Raw genomic sequence first — 20,489 nt, forward strand, 5'->3', positions numbered from 1 at the left:
ATCACGACACCTGATAGTCAAATTGAGGAATCATAATTGGAGGTATAATCTCTTGAAAGCCACTAGGACAAAGAGGCCTCTTACTTACAGAGGAAAACCCATCAGAATAACATCAGACCTGTCCACAGAGACCTGGCAAGCCAGAAAGGGCTGGGAAGATATATTCAGGGCACTAAATGAGAAGAACATGCAGCCAAGAATACTTTATCCAGCAAGACTGACATTCAAAATGGATGGAGAGATAAAGAGTTTCCAAGACCGGCAAGGCTTAAAAGTCTATGCAACCACCAAGCCGACACTGCAGGAAATATTAAGGGGGGTTCTATAAAAGAGGAAAAATCCTAAGAATAGCATTGAACAGAAATATAGAGACAATCTACAGAAAGAAAGACTTCAAAGGTAACACGATGTCAATAAAAACGTATCTATCAATAATCACTCTCAATGTGAATGGCCTAAATGTGCCCATAAAATGGCACAGGGTTGCAGATCGGATAAAACGACAGGACCCATCCATATGTTGTCTACAAGAGACCCATTTTGAACCTAAAGGTACACCCAGACTGAAAGTGAAGGGATGGAGAAGCATCTTTCATGCCAATGGACCTCAGAAGAAGGCTGCGGTAGCGATTCTCATATCAGATAAATTAGATTTTAAACTAAAGACCGTAGTCAGAGATACAGAAGGACACTACATCATTCTTAAAGGGACTATCCACCAAGATGATCTAACAATTGTAAATATCTATGCCCCCAATATGGGAGCAGCGAATTACATAAGAAAACTGTTAATCAAGATAAAGAATCAGGGGCGCCTGGGTGGCTCAGTGGGTTGATCTCAGGTCATGACCTCAGGATCCTGGGATTGAGTCCCGCATCGGGCTCTGTGCTCAGCAGGGAGCCTGCTTCCTCCTCTCTCTCTCTCTGCCTGCCTCTCTGCCTACTTGTGATCTCTCTCTCTGTCGAATAAATAAAATCTTTAAAAAAAAAAAAGATAAAGAATCATATTGATATGAATACATTAATAGTAGGAGATCTTAACATGCCTCTCTCAGAAATAGATCATCGAAGCAGAAAATCAATAAAGAAACAAGAGAACGGGTTTTCTTTGTTTTGTTTTTAGGATTTTTTTGTTTGTTTTTTTGTTTTGTTTTGTTTTGTTTTTTAAATACAAGGGAAGTAACAGCATGTGTTTGCATGTGGATGAGAATGACCCGATAAAGAGGAAAAGTTGAGGATGCAGAAGAATTAGAAAGCATTGTTGGAACTGTGTCCTTGAACAGGCAAGAGGAGTTGAGCAAGTACACTAGAGAGGGTGGCTTTAGATGGGAACAGGGGAAATTTAACAACCTAACAGCCAAGTAGGCAAAATCTATAGGTGCAGGGTGTGAAGGTGGGTGCATGAGTTAGTAGGGGTCTGTTCATTGCTCTTCGTGTTACTTCTAATTTTCTTACGAAGAAAGGAAGCTAGTAGGAGTAAGGACAGAGTGGAGAGGAGTGTGGGGAGGAGAGAGAAGTTGTGGCAGTGTCCCTGTGTGGGCAGCGAGGTTCCCTGTGATAGGCTGCCAGCAGGAAGCACCCCCTCCAACATGGTCCTGGTTTCCTGGAGGCCACTGTGCCTGAAACTTAATGGGAAGTTAAGTTTAAGAGAATGCCCTTAATGGGAAGAGCATGGTGGGTCTGGGGTAGAAGCCAGGGAGCGGTGCCAGGGAATAACAGGGAGTTAGGTTAGATTGGGTTTGGTAAACCCAAGGAAAAAGTTTAGATTTTATTCCGAATGAACCTTGGGAAAATTATTTAAACTTTGTACCTCTGTATTCCACTTCTGACAAAATAAGGTAAGAATACATAACCTTTCACCTCTAAAATACTTGACCTTGTGTGAAAGCGAGAATTAATTCTTCAGTGTTCCTTAAACTAACAGCTCCGATTTCCTGATTAGTAAGCTTTTGTTGAAAAGTAAAATTTCTCATCCACGCATCTTCCCTTTTATTCTTGGAACAGCTTTCAGCTTTGCTCCAATATCTTGATCTTCAAATTGCCCTCTCTTTCTGGAGCTTGCTCTGTGGATTCAATTCTAAAACTTTTCACAGAGGAAGTAAATAGGGTTCAGTCATTTGTCATGTATTTCTTGAGCAGAGATAGTGATCCTGGCACTGCAAACTTATTTTCAGCATTTTTTGAATACTTGGCAAGAATATGAAGGTTAAAAGATTAAATGTGAAATTACTAAAATTTGATGGGCAAGACTGAAACCAGAAATAAATATTCCTTGGGCTTCTAGGTTAATATCAAGGCAGGGATTTCTCTTCTGTGGGCAGTTTTCCCCTTCCTGTTTATTAATATTTTCAGGTAAATCCCCTCTGCCCCCTGGTGAAGGTGCTGACTGCAGCATGGTTCTTTTTAAATTTTATTTATTTATTTGACAGAGAGAGAGAGATGACAAGTAGGCAGAGAGGCAGGCAGAAAGAGAGGGGGAAGCAGTCTCCCTGTTGAGCAGAGAGCCTGACATGGGGCTCGATCCCAGGACCCTAAGATAATGACCTGAACCAAAGACAGAGGCTTAACCCATTGAGTCACCCAGGTGCCCCTAGCATGATTTTTAATAGAAAAATCACAAATATCCTGTATTTCCAAAAATCTTGGAAGCATAAAATATAATTAAGCATGTGATAGAAAATCCACACCCATTTATAAATTCTCATTTGAAGACTAATAACATGAGGATATGCTCGTGGCATAATGAAGGATATAGTAGAATAAAATGTTTATTATAACCTCAATTTTAGGTGAATGTGTTTTTTATTTTTAACCTGGGATATAGTGTATCATAACTTTATTTATGAAACAGTGATACTCTCAATATGATTAAGGGTATTTTATTTCTCCATGACATTTTTTTATTTTGAAAATTTTCTGTAATGAAATGCATTTTTTATAATGAAACTAAAATTAAATTTACTAAGACACAATCATTTTTCTTACATCTGGAGAAAATTTGAGACTGCAAAATATACCAATGTTTTTCCCTTCCTATTAGAGATGCTTTCCATCCCCTACACATAGATGGTGTAGAGCACATATTAGAGCACTTGTATTAGAGCACAAAGCTCCTTGAGACATTTTTGGGGACAAAAATGATGCCCTAGATTTAAATGTTTGTAAAAATAATATAAAGGAAAAAAAAAAACAGATTGGGGCTTGGGAGCAAACTATGAAACTACATACCAGGCCTCAGATCTTGGAAATTTTTTTTTTAATTTGTTTGACAGATAGAGATCACAGGTAGGCAGAGAGAGAGAGAGAGAGGAGGAAGCAGGTTCCCTGCTGAGCAGAGAGCCCGATGTGGGACTCAATCCCAGGACCCTGGGACCATGACCTGAGCCGAAGGCAGAGGCTTTAACCTACTGAGCCACCCAGGCGCCCCAGATCTTGGAAATTTTAAATGCCTCTGTCATTCACTTTTCTCTATGATTTGTTAAAAAATTATTGAACAAATCTTTTTGTTTTAAATTGTGTTATGTTAGTCACCATACAGTACATCATTAGTTTTTGATGTAGTGTTCCAAGATTCATTGTTTACATATATCAGCCAATGCTCTATGCAATACATGCCCTCCTTAAAAACCATCACTGGGCCAACCCAGCCCCCCACCCCTCTCCTCTCTAAAACCCTCAGTTTCTCAGAGTCCACAGTCTCTCATGGTTCATCTCCCTGTCTGGTATCTGCCCCCCCTTCATTTTTCTCTTCCTTCTCCTAAAGTCCTCCATGCTATTCCTTATTTTCCACAAGTAAGTAAAACCATATGGCAATTGACTTTTTCTGCTTGACTTATATCACTCAGCATAGCCTCCTCCAGTCCCATCTATGTTCATGCAAAAACTGAGTATTCATCCTTTCTGATGGCTTAGTAATATTCCATTGTATATATAGACCACATCTTCTTTTTCCATTTATCTGTTGAAGGGCATCTCTGCTTTTTCCACACTTTGGCTATTGTGGACATTGTTGCTATGAACATTGGCGTGCATATGGCCCTTCTTTTCACTAATCTATATCTTTGTGGTAAATACACAGTAGTGTAATTGCCAGATCATAAGGTAGCTCTATGTTTAATTTTTTGAGGAACTTACACACTGTCTTCCAAAGTAGCTGCACCAACTTGAATTTCCATAACAGTGTAACAAGGTTCCTCTTTCTCCACATCCTCTCCAATATTTGTTGTTTCTTGCCTCGTTAATTTTTACTATCCTGACTAGTGTAAGGTAGAAGTATCTCAATGTAGTTTTGATTTGAATTTTCCTGATGGCTAATGATGAACATTTTTTCGTGTGTCTGTTAGCCATTTATATTTCTTCATTGGAGAAGTGTCTGTTCATGTCTTCTGCCCATTTTTTGACTTGATTATTTGTTTTTTGAAAGTTAAGTTTAAGAAGTTATAGATCTTGGATATCAGCCCCTTGTCTGTAGTGTGATTTGCAAATAACTTCTCCCTTTCCGTGGGTTGCCTTTTTGTTTTGTTGACTGTTTCCTTTGCTACGCAGAAGATTTTGATCTTGATGAAGTCCCAAAAGTTCATTTTTGTTTGTGTTTCCTTTGTCTTTGGAGATGTATCTTGAAAGAAGTCGCTGTGGCCAATGTTGAAGAGCTTGCTGCCTATGTTCTCCTCCAGGATTTTTATGGATTCCTGTCTCACACTGAGGTCTTTCATCCATTTTGAGTTTGTCTTTATGTGTGGTGTAAGAGAATGATCCAGTTTCATTTTTCTGTATATAGCTGTCCATTTTCCCAGCACCATTTATTGAAGAGACATTCTTTTTTCCATTGGATATTTTTTCCTGTTTTGATGATTATTTAACCATAGAGTTGAGAGTCCATATCTGGGCTCTGTATACTCTTCCATTGGTCCATGTGTCTGTTTTTGTGCCAATACCATGCTGTCTTGGTGATCACAGCTTTGTAATATAGCTTGTCCCGAGCTTTGTTTTTCTTTTTCAACATTTCCTTGGTAATTCAGGGTCTTTTCTGGTTTCATACAAATTTTAGAATTGTTTGTTCTAGCACTTTAAAAAATGCCAATGGTGGGGCACCTGAGTGGCTCAGTGGGTTAAAGCCTATGCCTTTGGCTCAGGTCATGATCCCAGGGTCCTGGGATCGAGCCCCGTGTCAGGCTCTCTGCTCAGTGGGGAGTCTGCTTCCTCCTCTCTCTCTGCCTACTTGTGATCTCTGTCAAATAAAATAATTTAAAAAAATTTTTTTTAAATGCTAATGGTCTTTTGATCAGGATGGCATTGAAAGTATAGATTTCTCTGGGCAGCATTTTAACAAATGCTTTTTAACAATTTTTTAACATTTTAACATTGTTTTTTTCTTTGGATCCATGAGCATGGAATATTTTTCCATCTTTTTGTGTCTTCTTCATTTTCTTTCATGAGTGTTTATAGTTCCTATAGTATAGATCCTTTACCTCTTTGGTTAGGCTTATTCCAAGGTATATTGTGGTTTTTGATGCTATTGTAAATGGAATTGATTCTCTAATTTCTCTTTCTTCAGTTTCATTGTTGAACAAATCTTTGAGGGTCTGTTATTTATTTAACAGACACTTATATAGCACTTACTATGTGCCTGCATTGTTTCTAAGTTCTTCATATGTAACTCGTCTCAATCCTCAGAGTATATTTATGAAACATAGTCTCTTTTTTAAATTTTTTATCTTTTTTTCTTTTTTAAATTTTATTTTGTTTTATTTTTCAGTGTTCCAAAATTCATTGTTTATGCACCAGACCCAGTGCTCCATGCAATACATGCCTTCCATGATACCCACCACCAAGCTCACCCAACCCCCCACCCCTCTTCCCTCCACTACCCTCAGTTTGTTTCTCAGAGTCCACAGTCTCTCATGGTTTGTCTCTCCTTACGATTTCCCCCAACTCACTTCTCCTCTCCATCTCCTAGTGTCTTCCGTGTTTTTCCTTATGTGCCACAAACAAGTGAAACCATATGATAATTGACTCTCTCTGCTTGACTTATTTCACTCAGCATAATCTCTTCCAGTCCCATCCATGTCCATACAAAAGTTGGGTATTTATTCTTTCTGATGGAGGCTCCATTGTATGTATGGGCCATATCGTCTTTATCTATTCATCCATTGAAGGGCATCTTGGTTCTTTCCACAGTTTGGCAACTGTGGCCATTGCTGCTATGAACATTGAGATATAGATGGCCCTTCTTTTTACTACATTTGTATCTTTCGGGTAAATACCCAGTAGTGCAATTGCAGGGTAATAGGGTAGCTCTATTTTTGGTTTCTTTCTTTTTTTTTTTTAAGATTTACTTATTTATTTGAGAGAGAGGAGGTGAGAGAGAGCATGAGCAAGGAGAAGGTCAGAGGGAGAAGCAGACTCCCCTTGAAGCTGGGAGCCCGATGCGGGACTCAATCCTGGGACTCCAGGATCATGACCTGAGCAGAAAACAGTCGCCCAACCAACTGAGCCATCCAGGCATCCCAATTTTTGGTTTCTTAAGGAATTTCCACACAATTTTCCAAAGTGGCTACACCAACTTGCATTCCCACCAACAGTGTAAGAGGGTTCCTCTTTCTCCACATCGTCTCCATCACACCTTTACTGTCTTGTTAATTTTGGCCATTCTAACTGGTGTAAGGTGGAATCTCAATGTGGTTTTGATTTGAATCTCCCTGATAGCTAGTGATGATGAACATTTTTTCATGTGTCTGTTAGCCATTTGTATGTCTTCATTGGAGAAGTGTCTGTTCATGTCTTCTGCCCATTTTTTGACATGATTATCTGTTTTGTGTGTGTTGAGTTTGAAGAGTTCTTTATAGATCTCAGATATCGTCCTTTGTCTGTATTGTCATTTGCGAATATCTCCCATTCCCTGGTTTGTCTCTTTGTTTTGTTGACTGTTTCCTTTGCTGCACAGAAACTTTTGATCCTTTTTTTCCTCTTTTCATTTATTTATTTAATTTTTAAATTTTATTTTCAGTGTTCCAGAATTCATTGTTTATGCACCACACCCAGTGCACCATGGTATATGTGCCCTCCATAATACCCACCACCAGGCTCACCCAACCCCCCAACCCCCACCCCTCTAAAACCCTCAGATTGTTTTTCAGAGTCCACAGTCTCTCATGGTTCGTCTCCCCCTCCAATTTCCCCCAACTCATTTCTCCTCTCCATTTCCCCATGTCCTCCATGTTATTCCTTATGCTCCACCAATAAGCAAAACCATATGATAATTGACTCTCTCTGCTTGACTTATTTCACTCAGCATAATCTCTTCCAGTCCCATCCATGTCCATACAAAAGTTGGGTATTCATCCTTTCTGATGGAGGCATAATACTCCATAGGATATATGGACTACATCTTCCTTATTCTTTGTCTGTTGAAGGGCATCTTGGTTCTTTCCAGTTAGGCAACTATGGCCGTTGCTGCTATGAACATTGGGGTATAGATGGCCCTTCCTTTCACTACATCTGTATCTTTCAGGTAAATACCAATTGCAGGGTCATAGGGAAGCTCTATTTTTAATTTCTTAAGGAATCTGTTTTCCAAAGTGGCTGCACCAATTTGCATTCCCACCAACAGTGTAAGAGGGTTCCCCTTTCTCCACATAGTCTCCATCACATCTTGTTTACTGTCTTGTTAATTTTGGTCATTCTAACTGGTGTAAGGTATCTCAATGTGGTTTTGACTTGAATCTCCCTGATGGCTACTAATGATGAACATTTTTCATGTGTCTATTAGCCATTTGTATGTCTTCATTGGAGAAGTGTCTGTTCATGTCTTCTGCCCATTTTTGGACATTATTATCTGTTTTGTGTGTGTTGAGTTTGAGGAGTTCTTTATAGATCTTGGATATCAGTCCTTTATCTGTATTGTCATTTGCAAATATCTCCCATTCCGTGGGTTGCCTCTTTGTTTTGTTGACTGTTTCCTTTGCTGGGCAGAAGCTTTTGATCTTTATGAAGTCCCCAAAATTCATTTTCACTTTTGTTTCCTTTGCCTTTGGAGACATATCTTGAAAGAAGTTGCTGTGGCTGATGTCGAAGAGGTTACTGCCTATGTTCTCCTCTAGAATTCTGATGGACTCCTGCCTCACATTGAGGTCTTTTATCCATTTCGAGTTTATCTTTGTGTATGGTGTAAAAGAATGATCAAGTTTCATTCTTCTACACATAGCTGTCTAATTTTCCCAGCACCATTTATTGAAGAGACTGTCTTTTTTCCACTTTAGTTTCTGGAATAAAGTTCAAAAGTCTTCAGATAAATCACATGTTTAGAATACAGTGTCTTCTTACTGGAGGGGTACCAAGTTGACATCTCTGATCTGGGCAGAATTTAATCCCAATATGAAAGAACATCAACATTGGGGATATCATGCTGATCAGATCCCAGCTTTTGTTAAGAACTATGAACTGGGTTGGGCATTACCACCTGTCTGGCCAAACATCTCAAGGTAGCAGCCAAGATACTCCTGAAGAAACTCAACAAATTTGTGTAGTCCTGTGCCAGGACTCAGCTCATCTCAGCTTCCCTACTCTGTCACATATATAAATGTGTTTTCTCCTCATTGTAATGGCAGGGCAACTTGTAGAGCAACTACCACACTCTTGGCAGGTGCTCTTAACTGCCACCCTAATTTATCCCTGGAGGCCTCTTAGGATGAGTCCCTGATCTCCTAGTTGCATTTGACTGGGACAGCTGGACTAGAAGGAGTGAGAATTTATACCAAATTTGTCTCCCATCAGATTCCTAGTCATTTAAAATTAGGAAGAGGATATCCATTTCTCTGTGAGAAAGTAACTGTTATCTGTAATATTGGGAGTTGCTGAGGACCACCTTCAGTCTGCATTGTATAGCAGATAAAGCTGTTTTGGCAGAAGGAAGAGATTGGAATAGACAGAGAGAATGGATCAGCCATGAAAGTGGGAGAGAGTACTCCATGGGTTCCAGGTTCTCTTGGGAATCTAGGGCCTGGTACTTCCAGAAATCCAATAGATTTCTTACCCAGAAATCCATGAGATATCCCTGTATCATCATCATGCATTGTTCTTTCCTTGTTTTGCATTTGGTTGCTTTGGTTTAAACCATGCTTGATTGCTGTTACCTGGAACTGAAGAGCCTTAACTAGAATAGTGCTTTTAAGAGTTCAGTAAGAATATTTACCATAATCACATACTTGCAAACCTCCTTAGAATGAGCTAGATTGGATATCACACCCACAGGCCTAGTTACAGATGTGCACATGGATCACCTGTTTTCATATTAAAGAGACAAAGACATCAAGCAGGAAAAAGAAAAACGCAAAGAAGTTTTAGTTGGAGAAAAAGTAGCAGGCATTTCCTAGAAATAGCTCTGACCCAAACCCAGCCAGAGCAGATTCAAGTGGAGGGATATAAACAGAAATCACACCCAGACTGCTATAATTAAACTTAACTAGATTTTAGAGGAAATTCTTTGTGAAAAGCAAAGAATCTCTAGAGTGGTTCATTCGTCCTAAGCACTTGGGAAAACAGTTATCAAATTTGTAGTTTGCAGGATGAAATCTTTTTCAAAACAGATCAATCAATGTAAAAATAAAACTTTAAAATCCTTTTAATGAATGCTGAAATAATATTCCTGCAGAAGTCATAGTGGTTCAACAGTATAAGATATTTCCTGTGACTGGGGTCTCTACCCAACACATGTCTTGAATAACCAAGTTCAGTACAGCTTTTGTCATTGTTTTTGTCTTAACACTTTGTATGTTACTAGTCCCTTTTTCCATATTTTTAGTCTCTTTATTCTATGTCTGATTGTACTAGTCATACCTAGGGATGTGAGTCCCTGATAAATTGAAGAGGATTAATGTAGAGAAAATGGGCTTTATTAGTTTGGATTTGTTTTATTAGCATTCTACAGTTTGATTAAAATGAGAAAGTCGAGAGAGAGTGTGTGTTATTTGCCAAGCTGAGTAAAAACAACATAAAATGAAATAAACTGCGCTTCAATGTATTATTGATAGAACACGAAGACATTTCCACAGCATTATTGTAAGTACAAAGGTCCTTGTGTGAGACAATAAAAGAGAACAAAGACCCTTTATTTTCCCCCAGACTGTTTTTAGTTTCTTTGCAGATACCTTTAGTTAACTGAAGGGCATACTTTTTCTTTAAAAGGAATTTAGAGAGGAAGATACCAAAATATACCAGACAACTATATTGAAATATTTACCATTTGTTGATTTGGGACATAGAGTGAATGACAGATTTCAGCATAATATTTGCAGAGGGAAAAAGAGAATTTTCCATGAGCATCTAGAATGTTGTTTTGCTTGGGTTTATGCAGAAAATACATCTGAGAAAAATGAAAATTAATCTTGGAGAGGGGGAGCATTCCTCTGAGAATATAACCATATAATGTCAACAGAATCTTTCAAGCGATTAGCAGTAAAGAAATAAGATTGTTGATGGATTCTTTTTTCTAATCTAACTTTTGCAAAAATGAGTTGAGCTTTTATAGAATGGCTAGGTGACAAAATGGGTGTGGTCCTGGGTGAGTTCATTAAAATATATATGATCTTGTGTGCATGTTTGCATATGTTCCTCTTGTCTTCTCATCTTCTCCGCCATCCTTCCATGGTTTGATAAATTCAGTTGCTGGTTATAGATTTGGAGATGTTCCCTGTAAAAGCCATTTTGAGTAAAGGCATATGATTATCTTAAAATCATTGGCATGCCAAAGAACAATAAGTGGAAAGAAACTAATTGGAAGTTTTAGTTTTTCTTTTTCTTTCTTCCTCTCCTCTTTTCTTTCTTCCTTTTTTTCCCTTGAATTTAGAATGTTAGAGCTCCAGCATATGGAACAAGGAACCCATTCCTTGTTTGCATGGGAAATATAATAACAGAGATAGTCAACCAATACAGAGGCTGTCCGAACTGGCTCTCCCATATGAGATAACTGTCCTCAAAATGGAGGAAAGTGAAATCACATTCAAGGGGTCTCAAAAGAACGTTTATTTGATAGGAAGAGGTCAGATGATAGGAGGCCTAGAAATACCAATTCTGATTCCAGACCTAGGCTCTCTGGATGTGAAAACAGAGCTGCTTATGAGGACCTCTTTAGCACCCTTGAGGAATCATGAAAGAGCATCCTTTGTCATCAGAAACCCTGCACATGAAGATGGGCTCTGCCCCCCAAAACCTGGGTGATGGTGTACAGATAAGTCTCATTTCTCTCATCTGTATAATGGATATTAAAGTATTATCTGTGAATTGAAAACATAACCTACCTAGCCCGCTCCCTGGCACGTAAGTACTCTCTGAATCGAAGTTGGCATTATTTCTCAACTTTATATCACAAGAACCTCTTGAACTATGCCAGAAGTGCAGCTTTTATGATTGTGTTATTTTTAGACATCCTGGCTTCATTTCTTGGAGAAAGTAGAATTGGATTTTATATTTCAGATAACCTCAGCGACATCATCATTTGCCCCCCCCCACACCAAGTGTCAATTTATCAAGTATCCTCCTCCCTTCAATACGTAGACCATTTAGTGTGCAAAACTCTGGTTCAATCTGTTAAATGCAGTTTGGGAATATTTACAATTTGTCAGCCTTGCCCAGGCTCCACACACAAACACAATATCTCTACATTCACTCTTCCCAATACACTTTTGAGATGTGGATCAGCAAAAATCTTTCATTTGGAGTGTTAAAATCCTGGTTCAAATGGTTTTTAAACTTTTTAAAATAGAAATAATTTATTTGAACAATATTTCAAGTGCTCAAAAAAGTGTACTTCTATATATATAGTACTTTCATCAAGTCATAATACTTTGCTATATTTATTTCACTGTTTTCAGAAAATAAAACTTGACAGATTTATTTAGAGCCCAATCCCAGCATTTTCCAGAGTAACCACTATTCTGAATTTTATGTTTATCATTCCCAAGCAGATACTTGTCCCGTTACCACTTATCGAAGTGTCCATAAATTTGAGGCACAATTCTTAAGTTTTTAAGACTTATCAAAGCAGTATTTTACTTTATATATCATATACATTGCTATTCTCAACCTTATTGAGATTTATCTGTATTGGTACATGTCATTTATTGGTACATGTCATTAATTTACTGTGTACTATTTTGTTGTATGACTCTGGTGAGGTGCATTGACCTGCTCTTCTGTTAACAGGCATTTAATTTATTCTAGATTTTCACAGTACCAACAACAATATGAACATTCTTGTACCTGTCTTTTAGTGCACATGCTCAAGAGTGTCTCTGGCAGGCAGTCTAGAAGTGAGGTTGCAGGAATGAAGGGAAGGGAATCAGTTACATTGTACTATCTATTACCAAATCACACTTCAGAATGGTTGTATTAACTCACACCAGTAGAGATGCTCTCTACTTCTTTCCCTTTTTTTTTTTTTAAAGATTTTATTTATTTATTTAACAGACAGAGATCACAAGTAGGCAGAGAGGCAAGCAACGAGACGGGTGGGAAAGCAGGCTCCCTGCTGAGCAGAGAGCCCAGTGTGGGGCTTGATCCCAGGACCGTGAGACCATGACGTGAGCCAAAGGCAGAGGCTTAAACCACTGAGCCACCCTGGTGCCCTATGCCCTCTACTTATTTCTACTGTTTTATGCCGTAGCTCTGTATTAAAACCATGTTCACTAAAGGCATATTATTATAGCATTATAACATTCTAGTTACCCAGTAGGGTATGCTCCTCCTATGCCACCACTAATATTGTCTTCCAGATTACTTAGATACCCATGTTGCTTTGTTCACCCAAATGAATTATAGGTTCATATTGTTGAATTCCATGAAAGCTGTTTGGATTTGGCTTGAATTCCAACTATTTCATCATTTGGGGAAATTTGACAGTTTTATGTTATTGAGACTCTCTGTCCATATTCCTGAATATCTCCTTTTGTTCAGATCTTCCTTTATGTCCTTTATAATTTTATTAGTTGGGATTACCCTAGATAAAGCCCAAAACCTAAAATAACAGAAGCTTAAGTAAAAGAGTTTATTTCCCTCTCACTTAAATGAAATATGGAAGTGGTCACTCCAGGGCTAATGTGGCAGCTCTACTATTTCCAGGGACCCAGGCTTCTTCTAACTTTCTGCAACAGTCCTAGCACATGGCTTTGTCTTCAAAGTTACCTTGTCGCCTGTGGGCTTCTGGAGCTCCAAAAGTTTCATCTGTATCAGTCAGAAAGGAGAGGAGGCAAAAGAGCTTCATCTGTCTGTCACCCCCTTTCTTTTTAAGATTTTATTTATTTATTTTTCAGAAAAAGAAAAAGAGCATGAGAGCATGAGCAGGGGCCTGGGGACAGAGGGAGAAGCAGTCTCCCCACTAGCAGTCTACCCACTAGCAAGTCTCCCTGAGGTAGACTCCATCCCCAGACCCTGGTACCCATGACCTGAACCTAAGGCAGATGCTTAACCTACTGGACCACCTAGGCATCCCTCTCTGTCACCCTTTTAAGGAGCCTTTCCAGAATATATGTCCAGTAACTTGTCTTACATCTTACTAGCCAGAACATAGTTTCCTGGCCCTGATTAAGTACAAGGCAGACTGGCAAGTGTGGTCTTTTCACTAGACCCACTGTTCCTGCCCAGTAATACAGGAGGCATTATCAACAGGTTGAAAAACACAGATATTAATAGTCTCTGTCACATGGTCTTACACACAATTTCTAAGTTTTGTAGACTTGTTCCTGGGTATTTTTTATTTTTGTCAATGTTGACTTTGTCTGCTTTTATTTCCTAATTGATAAAGCTCCTATATAACAATATTTTTCCATGTTTGTTTCCATTCTCCTCACCCCAATCCACATGTTGAAGTCCTAATTCTCAGTACAGGCGTACCTCGTTTTATTGTGCTTTGCTTTGTTGAACTTTGCAGATATTGCATTTTTTACAAATCAAAGGTTTATGGCAAGCCTGTCTTGAGCAAGTCTATCAGTGCCATTTTTCGACAACATTTACTCACTTTATATCTCTGTGCCACATTTTGGTAATTCTTGCAATATTTCCAACATTGTCATTATTATTATTTTATTTGTTACAGTGATGTGTGATCAGTGATCTTTAATATTAATGTTGTGATGATCTGGGGACACCACAAGCCACATTCATAAGAGATGGCAAACTTAACCTCTGAACGTTACGGGTGGTCCTTCCTATACCACCAACCAGCATTTCCTATCTCTCTCCCTCTTCCTTGTACCTCCCTATTCCCTGAGGCACAGCAGTGGTGAAATTAGGCCAGTTAGTACCCTTACAATGACCTCTAAGTGTTCAAGTGAAGCAAACAGTCACATATCTCTCCCTTGAAATCAAAAGCTAGAAATGAGTAAGCTTAGTGAGGAAGATATGTTGAAAGCCAAGATAGGCAAAAAGCTAGGCTTCTTGTGCCAAACAGCTAGCCAAGTTATGAAGGCAAAGGAAACGTTATGGAAGGAAATGAAAAGTGCTATTCCAGTGAATACATGAACGGTAAGAAAGTGAAACAGCTTGATTGCTGATATGCAGAAAGTGTTCGTGGTCTGGATGGAAGATCAAACCAGCCCTAACATTCCCTTAACCAAAGCCGAATCCAAAGCAAGGCCCATGACTCTCTTCAATTCTGTGAAGGCTGAAGGAGGCAAGGAAGCTGCAGTAGGAAATTTTTGGAAGCAGAGTTTTGTTCTTGAGGTTTAAAGAAAGAAACTGTCTCCATAACATAAAAGTGCAAAGCAAAGCATCAAGTGCTGATGTAGAAGCTACAGCAAATTCTCCAGAAGATCTAACTAGGATAATTCATGAAGGTAGCTACACTAAACAGTAGATTTTCAGTGTAGATCAAATAGCCTTCTATTGGAAGGAGATACAATCTAGGACTTTCATAAGTAGAGAGGAGAGGGCAGTGCATGGCTTCCAAGTAAAAGGACAGACTGACTCTCTGGTTAGGGGCTAATACAGCTGGTGACTTTAAGTTGAAGATAAAACTCATTTACCATTTTAAAATTCCTAGGGTCCCTAAGAACTATGCAAAATCTACTCTGCCTGTGTTCTATAAGGGGAACCACCAGACCAAGAGGACAACACATCTGTTTACAACTGAATTTACTGAATATTTGAAACCCACTGTTGAGACCAACTGCTCAGGAAAAAGATTCGTTTCAAAATATTACTCATTGAGAATATACCTGGTCCCCCAAGAGTTCTGAAGGAGATGGATAATGAGATTAATGTTTTCATGCCTGCTAACACAACATCCATTGTGCAGCCTATGGATCAAGGAGTCATTTTGACTTTTAATACTTATTTAATGCTTATTTAATAAGTACATTTTGCAAGGTCATAGGCAGTAATTACCCTGCTGGGTCTGGGCAAAGAAATCTGAAAACTTTCTGGAAAGTATTCACCATTCTCGATGCCATTTTAAGAGAATTTGTGATTTGTGGGAAGAGATCAATATATCAACAGGTACAGTAGTTTGGAAGAAATTAATTCCAACACTCATGGATGACTTTGAGGGGTTCAATATTTCTCTGGAGGAAGTAACTGCAGGTGTGTTGGAAATAGCAGGAAAACTAGAATTAGAAGTGGAGCCTGAAGATGGGACTGAATTGCTACAACTCATGATCACACTTGAATGGATTGAGGAGATGTTTCTTATGGATAAGTAAAGAAAATGGTTTTTGGAGATGGAATCTATTCTTAGTGAAGATTGTTGAAATGGCAACAAAGCATTTAGAATATTAAATCAACTTAGTTGATAAAGCAGTGGCAAGGTTTGAGATAATTGGCTTCAATTTTGAGAGAAGTTCTACTGCATGTCAAACGTTATCAAACAGCATCACATGCAAGAGAGAAAACATTTACAAAGGGAAGAGTCAATCAATGAGCCAAACCTCAGTGTTGTCTTTTTTTAAGAAATTGGCACAGTCACCCTAACCTTCAGCAGCCACTACCACGATCAGTTAGCATCATCAACATCAAGGCAAGACCCTCTGCCAGCAGAAAGATTATGATTCACTGAAACTCAGTTGATAGTTAACATTTCTTAACAAAAAGTATTTTCAAATTAAACTATATACGTTATTTTTTGTATTCTTAATAGAGTACACTACAGTGTAAACATTTATATGCACTGGGAAACCAAAAAAAACCTCATTTGATTCGCTTATATTCACTTTATTGTGATGGTCTGAAACTGAAGCTGCCATATTTTTGAAGTATGCCTGTAGTTCAGAATGTGACTGTACTTACAGATAGGAGCTTTGAAGAGATCATTAAGTTAAAATGAGATTATTAGAATGGACTTTAATCCAATATGACTGCGTCCTTATAAGAAGAGAAGATTACAAGTTCACTTTGTATTTTTTGTTGTGTGTTTTACATCTGGTCGTGGCAGGCCATAATTAGTGAAGCAAGAAGTAGAGGGCAGCTATATTGAGTTAAACAAGCTAATGAGTAAAAACCATACTTGACGAGTCTTCAGCACTTCCCTGCTGTTTCTTTCATATTTACCAATGTCCAGAAAGCTGTAGTCAATAGGGACAGTAACTGATCTCCCAGGAAATTACATTTATTGAAAGGGAGTATGTGTCATCCCCTGATAATACTGTTTGATACAATCCTGTAAGCAGGACTTTTCCATGAAAAAACACGTCTCTACAGTTTCATACATAATTGACACAGTCCTTTCGGACCAAGAAGTTAGGACTCAGAAGCTAATCCACAGTGAGTGGAAAGTCATCATTTCTTTGCATCCACAGCGTGGTTAATGAGTAATAAATACTACCTTGAAGAGACCATCTTCTTATTTTATTTATTTTATTTTTTATTTAAATTCAATTTAATTAACATATAGTATACTATTAGTTCCAAAGGTAGAATTCAGTGATTCATCAGTTGCGTACAACACTGTGCCCGTCACATCACGTGTCCTCCTTAATGCCCATCCCCCAGTTACCCCATCCCTCCACCAATCTCCCCTCAGAAACCCTCAGTTTGTTCCTGTAGTTGAGTCTCTTATGGTTTGCCTCCCTCTCTGTTTTTGTCTAATTTTATTTTTCCATCCCTTCCCCTATGTTCATCTGTTTTGTTTCTTAAATTCTGAAGTTATATGGTATAAAAGGAATTGATTTAATGTATTCTAAGAAAAGGGAACAAATAGAAATCTTGTCCCCCTCCTCACTTGAATTATCTTTATTCTTGAAGTTCATATATTGATTCATACATTTTAAAAAAGAATCTGCATACCTACTACGTGCAAAACACAGTGCTACATGTTGAAACAAAAATTCATAAAACAGACATGCCATAGACCTGTATTCATGCAATTTATTATAATCTAGTTTTTAAAAGGATTGTAGAACCTCTATGGAAAGAAATGATCAAGAGCTCTGCTGTCCAATGTAAACATATATGACTGTTTAAATTAAAATTTAATAACCTGAAAATTTCAGTTCTTTGGTACACTAGTTTTTTAGGTGCTCAAGAGCCTCAAATGAGTAGTGGCTGCCATATTAGACAATGCAAATGTAGAACATTTCCATTATCGTGAAGGCTCTAGCAAAAAGCGCTGCTCTAGAAATTGGCATGCAGAATTAGTCAAGTGAATGGGTGAGAAAGGTCAATCTTAGAGGCCTCTCTAGAAAGCCACCCAATCACATAAAAATCAAGAGTAGAGTACACAACTGAGCAGTTTGTCCTGAGGTGAAATATAAAGGCTTGGCTGAAAACTAAATGGAGCCACTAGTGTCTTCCTCAATCGTTGGATGAGAGACTTTCAGTGCTATTCTGCAGCAGACGTGGGAGCTCCAGGAAATTTCCAAAAAGGAAGGATTTGGCCGGGAACATCTCCAACAGAGAAAAGTTCAATAATTGTGTGAAATCATTTGATGCTGACTTGGCCAAATTTCTGTGGTAATTTTGATCCTCACAAAATGTCAGTTATTTCACACACACACACAAATATTTGTAATGCATAATTTCAGCTACTCTGAACAATTTGCCAGCATTTCCCGTATTTTACCTTTGAATTCTGTAAAATTTCAAGATACTTTGTGGCTACGCCCAAAAGAAATTTGGGGTTATTTTTTTCTTTTTGTTTGTTTTTTTAAACCATAAGCTCTCATGAACTTATAATCTTCCCTTCATTTTTTAAATTTGAGATGCCAAATACGATAACTCTCCTATCAAATAAATATTTGGCCCAAATGTAATTACATGTCAATAAAAATAAGAATGGCCCATTTGGGCTCACATTTAATAACATATGTATGTTGAGAAGGAGTGGATGACTGTGAAGTGAAACTTTAAAATCAATCAGCAGAGAAAATCAAAATAAAAATCCTAAAACATAATAAATATCCCAAACTTCAGTAACAGGGGTTTTCATTTGAACATCTTTGGTCATTATAGGTGGCTAATAATAAATATGGCCATTCCCCCCCCCCAAGAAAACCTCCAGTATTTGCATCATTTAAAAATACTTTATACACACACACACAAAAAAAAAACCCTAAATCCCTGAATATCTATAACTATGGTCCCTCAATAGAAACTTTAGCAGACATGTTTTTCCTCTAAGAGATCTAAAATTAGGGCATTGTATTGAATTAAAAATCACTTCTAGCTCTCTTCCGTCAAAATTGCCCAATCCAAAAATGAAAACAAAATGAGCAAACCTATCACTCATCCATCTGGGCCATGATAAATCCATACCAGGAGGTGTGAGATTTAAAAGTAAACTTAAAGATTTACTTCATGTTAAGAGCAGAAATAGAAATTTAACTCCAGTTTTTTGATCCCAGATCCTGGTTACATGCCTCATTCACTAGACTAGATGAACTTGTCATAGCAAGAATTCCATCAGTGTTCTATTTGGAAACAAGGACCTCACAGTATTAATTAGGGGGAAGCTATGACACAGAAATGAGCAAAAGGCTTGGTTGCTTTTATAACTTCTATTGAAAATACCATGATTGGTTTCATTTACATTAACAAGTCAATTTGAACTAATAAAAAATACATCACTATATATATTCACAGTACACATAGAAATATTTATATATGAAGTTATAAGTGAAAAAATATTCAAAGTCATGATAAGCGTTTGTTGAAATTCCAAAGCAGAGTTCAAAGGAAACCATTCAGCACAGATCAGGCCGGGAATTTTCCCTGGGTTACCATGTTGCATCTATTTCCATAACGTAGTTGGAATTTCCTTGAAAAGAAAAATAAGTCTGTTTGGCTGTGTTGATCCACATTGTCATTTGAATACATTAGGCTATTCATTAAATGTGGCCAGTGTAAACTAATGAATTTTCAATTGCAGAATGTCTTGAGAGAAATAGTATGCTCTAGACATTTAGTCAAAAGCCTTATACTTTGAGGCAGTCTGGGTGATTCAGTCGGTTAAGCAACTGCCTCAGGGTTTCAGCTCAGGTCGTGATCTCAGGATTGTGAGATCAAGCCCCCCCATTGGCTTTAGTGCTGGGTGTGGAGTCTCTCTGAGATCCCTCTGCTCCTCCCCCCTGCACACACAAACTCTCTCTCTCCCTCTCTCTCTCAAAAAAAAAAAAAAAAAGAAAAAAAAAGTCTTACACTATAAAAAGAGTTGAATTAAAAAGAGTTGAATTAAAAGTCTTACACTATAAAAAGAGTTGAATTACTAGATGTTCTTTGAAAACCTGGTGCGTTTCTTGAGATGGTTGTAGTTCAGTAGACTTATTGTCATTTTGTCTGACAGTACATCATCTTTCTTAGTGAAATGTTGGAGTTCTGATTTATGACCACCAGCTCCATCCATGTCTCCTTGTCTGGAAATTGTGAGAGTTGGGAGCTGAAGTACCAATGTACCAGAGGCCTTGTTTTAGCAATGAGAAATTTCTGGCTCTAAGTTCCTGAGTAAATAATCTGAGTATAGAAGCATCTATTTGTCACAGGAAAAGAGATCTTACCACTGTCTCTTAATAATCTATAGGTAAATTATCTTATTTACCTAAACCGATCTCTAGGGTTTGAAGGCATCTTCATTTCCCCTCCTGACTTTTCATTAGGCAAATATTTGATTTTTCATCATCAGATTCAGCTACTTTCTGGGACCCACCTTTGTAAAGTAAATACAAATACAAGGATGACTTATGATGAAGGTACTGAATTGTCAACACTAAAATATATGCTACTCAAATGCTTTTACACAGAGATGGGCAACCTTTTTCTGTAAAGGACCCAATAATTAATATGTTAGTCTTGGCTGGACATTTGGTCTCCATCTCAGCTCTGTTGTTGTAGCGCAATGGGTTATAAATACACAGGATAGTTTTCCAATAAAACTTTATGTGTGGACACTGAAACTTGAATTTCATACGGTTCTCATGTGTCATGAAGTATTTTTCTTTTGATGTGTTTCAACCATTTATTGATGTAAAAACCATTCTGAGATGGCTTTCCAACAACACAGCAGGCTGGACTCA

At 38.0% G+C, this 20,489-nt stretch overlaps 1 pseudogene; it reads left to right on the top strand.

Annotated features, from left to right (window-relative positions):
* The first annotated feature begins 14,301 nt into the window (after window positions 1-14,301).
* LOC132009846 (tigger transposable element-derived protein 1-like) lies at window positions 14,302-16,034 on the top strand (annotated as a pseudogene).
* The last annotated feature ends 4,455 nt before the right edge of the window (window positions 16,035-20,489 follow it).

This window comes from Mustela nigripes, chromosome 2 (assembly GCF_022355385.1).
Source record: "Mustela nigripes isolate SB6536 chromosome 2, MUSNIG.SB6536, whole genome shotgun sequence".
Classification (NCBI taxonomy): domain Eukaryota; kingdom Metazoa; phylum Chordata; class Mammalia; order Carnivora; family Mustelidae; genus Mustela; species Mustela nigripes.